At 31.5% G+C, this 3730-nt stretch overlaps 1 long non-coding RNA gene across 1 annotated transcript; it reads left to right on the top strand.

The window, feature by feature from the left end:
- Positions 1 to 273: 273 nt before the first annotated feature.
- On the top strand, positions 274 to 1850 carry LOC143043153 (uncharacterized). Its single transcript, XR_012968223.1, has 3 exons — positions 274 to 410; positions 992 to 1090; positions 1732 to 1850. It is a non-coding gene; the product is annotated as an uncharacterized LOC143043153 (long non-coding RNA).
- Positions 1851 to 3730: the final 1880 nt, after the last annotated feature.

Below are 3730 nucleotides of genomic sequence, written 5' to 3'. Positions count from 1 at the left end.
CAATGTTTATTGAAAGTTACTATTCATCAAAATCTGCTCTTTCCGAATTTTACACGAGACAGTAGACTATTTCCGAACTAAATAATAATGTACATTTCTATCTTGTCTCATCTAAATCAAAATGCATGAATAATTATGTGTATCGTCTGGAGCATAATGCCTTTTTAAAGTTATTCCAAGTAAGCTTCGTTCACATTTTCCTGGTACGAAATTAATACCTAGAAGGTATTAAAAACATGATGTCTTTGTACAATCATTTACAAAGATGTAAATCTTTCACATGAATTAGATCACTTTTCCACGAAATCACGTGATAAAACTATTTTCCTCCAACATATAAACAATTTCTGTTCTATATAGAACATCATAATTTTCAGAAAGCATTGAAAGCAGACACAACATTCCTGTTGGTAATTATATTTTAATACATTTTTTTTTAATTCAAGTGGTAAATATGTTTCTTGCATTTATGTAAAATAATGAAAGTAATTTGAAATGACTGTTAAAGTATAATCCTGCTTTAGTAAGGTTCGACACTCGATACCTATTCATCATTGATCTTTTTTGAAGGTGGAAAAAGGGTTGGAGGGCTGGAAGCGTTTCTGTTGAAGGCAATCTAAAACCATGCTTGGGAATTAAAACATTTTCAAAAAATGCATCATACTCATTCAATATTTTTCTGATGAATATTTTCTTATTTAAATGTTGTTTAAATTAATTCTTGGTATAAACTCACCAAATTGTGGCTTGATAAGCTAGGTAATATAAAGGCATTTCGTGTGTTTTCATTTTCTTATGTTTATATCACAGACATAAAAATGATATGGCATGATTTGCAATGAGACAACTATATCGATCTAAGTTCAAACAAATTGAATGTAAACAATATTAAGCATTCAACTGTTTCAAGTAATAAAGGTAGTCTAAGATAAACCTACAAAGATTCTTAATCAACTTTTCCCCTTAATTGTTCGTCAATATTTGTTTTCAGTAAAAAAATAATCCCAATATGAAACGGCAATCTTATGGGTGGCCAGATGACGATGATGATGATGACGATGCTGATTGTTGTATACAATGACACTTCCGGGTAAGTTAATTTACACATCTTCAAGATAGTTATTACTAAATTCCAAACACTTTACAGGGACAGATACAGCCATTTAAAAAAAGGGGGGGGGGGATTCAAACATTAGTCCCGATACAAATGTATTGATCGACATTGGATCCGCCACTGCCTTATATCTACTTTCTTTATGACATAAAAAATTGAGCGTTTTTTTTTGTTTATCTCAAAAAGGTTCGAAAACCTGGTTGCAAGTTAAAGAACTTTGTATGATAATTGTAGTGAAAACTTGATACATGCGTGAAGAACACAGAGTCATCCTGATATTAACATATAATAATACTTAGTGGTTTGATAATTTAACTCTATACCATTTTCGATTTTTAAATTCCATGGCTTTCATATAATTGGTTTTAAGTGTTCCAGATGAAAGCAAATAAAAAATAACCTTCGGAGTTCGTAGCTTTTGATTTTGATTGCCAATGAGACGAAAGACATGATCGAATTGACGATGAATAAAAGTATCGATTAATATCATTGAATATTAACAAGTACAATTTAGGTGTACATTGAGAAGACAAATGCACAAAATGTGTTATTTTAAGTATGTTTTCAGCTTTTCAATGAATTTGTTACAGTGGCTTTTTACTATATATTTTTTTTAGATTTGATATGTTTCAACAGCATAAGAAGATGTCCAGCTGAAGTATATTTTTGAAACATTTCAGAACATATACTTACATTATGTGAAACATCTTATGATAACAAAATTGTTCAAAATGCAGTTTTAATTATTCTTTTACTGGAGCATGTGCCTTGCAAGAATCGTACGGTTCTTTCTCCAAAATCCTAACCAGGTATTGCTATAAGTCACAAGATAGATCGACAAAGTCGTGGCAAAAAGCTAACCTTTAAGCATATGAGAATTATTTGCTTGCTTTTTGCATTAGCAAAAAACACAGGCATAAAAATAACGAATTCTGGTATGTTTGCCAATAAGACAACTTTCTATAAAAGTTCAAATGAATATGATGTAAGCAATTATAGGCCTACAACTGTATCAACAATTCAAAGTAATCAAAGAAAAACCTTAAAGATTTGAATATTCTTACAAGGGAACCATGTGATCATTATAGATTCCTACGAGGCTTCGTATGGTTACATCCTGTGCTTTTGATTTTAGCATTCCCAATGAAGGTTAATTTAGAGAGCGCTTTGTATTTTTTTAAAGTTTTATTTTCGATTTTAAAGCAGGACTTGGAAGGTTCTAGTAGAAACCACCGTTTCAATATCTTCCTTGTAACAACTTACCTTCTATTAGGAAAAAACTTACCTTCTATTAAGAAATTTATGGTAGAAAACAAAAGTTTTTGAGTATTGAATAAAAGAGAGAAGAAAAGTACCCGAGGGACATTCAAATTCATAAATCGAAAATAAACTGACGCCGCCATCATTGCTAAAAATTAAAAGACAAACAGACAACAATAATAGAGAAAACACAACATATAAAACTACATAATAAGCAACACGAACCCCATCATAAACTGGGGGTGATCTCAGGTGCTCCGGAAGGGTAGGCAGACCCTGCTCCACATGTGACATCAATCGTTTTGTTCATATTATTACAAACCCGGTTAATGGTCTAATTCGATAGGTCACATTCGTGAAAAGGGAACGGGACTGTAGTTACGACATAAAGAACTTATATAAAAGGTATGTGTCTATTCCAAGTGACACTGGGGTAAAGCTGATGACCGTAACTGCATTCACGGTCATCCCAAGATGTCGGATGAAAAATTAGGTCAGTTTCTGTATTATCTGTTAAAGTGTTTCTATATCATTTTCTTTACAAATCATACATTGAAACGATGTAAATTTATAAAAGAATCACTCGAAAATCACTAATTACTTCCGAGAAATGTGCATGAAACGGGAAATTCGATTTGAAAAAATCGTTAAGATGACCGTAAATCATAATCAAAATATTTTCAAGATGACCGTAACATAAAACATGGATGACCGTGATTGGTAAAAAGATGACTGTAACTTGTAAAGGATGACCGTAATTTGTAAAGACTGACTGTAATTTATATAGGACGACCGTAACTTTTATAGGATGACCATCAATTCTAAGAAATATCCTTATTGTATTCAAAGCTTTTTTGTTGAGTTTGTCGATCTCAATAGCGGATATAAATATGTTTCATAAATTTCTTTTTTTAAACTATAATATAATTGGCCATATTTAGGATTTATAACAATGATAGTAAATTGCATATTTCTCGTAAACAATGAAATATTTATTGATATCGACGTTAAAATTTTAACACAAATTTACAGCGATACCACGAAAATTTGAAGAAACATGAATGTGTCCCTAGTACACGGATGCCTCATCTACACTATCATTTTCTATGTTTAGTGGACTATGAAAATGGGATAAAACTGTAATTTGGCATTAGAATTTAAAAAGATCATTCCATAGGGAAAATGTGTACTAAGTTTCAATTTTATTTAACTTGAAGCTGGACAAACGGACAAACAAACAGACGAACGGACGAACATACGCACAGACCAGAAAAACATAATGCCAATAAATGGAGCATTAAAAACATTAATAATACATACGAATATTTGGTAATCGAGCCCATGTGTATGGGTCCA

The sequence above is a fragment of the Mytilus galloprovincialis genome, chromosome 8, assembly GCF_965363235.1.
Source record: "Mytilus galloprovincialis chromosome 8, xbMytGall1.hap1.1, whole genome shotgun sequence".
Classification (NCBI taxonomy): domain Eukaryota; kingdom Metazoa; phylum Mollusca; class Bivalvia; order Mytilida; family Mytilidae; genus Mytilus; species Mytilus galloprovincialis.
Note: the sequence above shows the minus strand (reverse complement) of the source record. Positions and strands in the feature narration are given on the sequence as shown.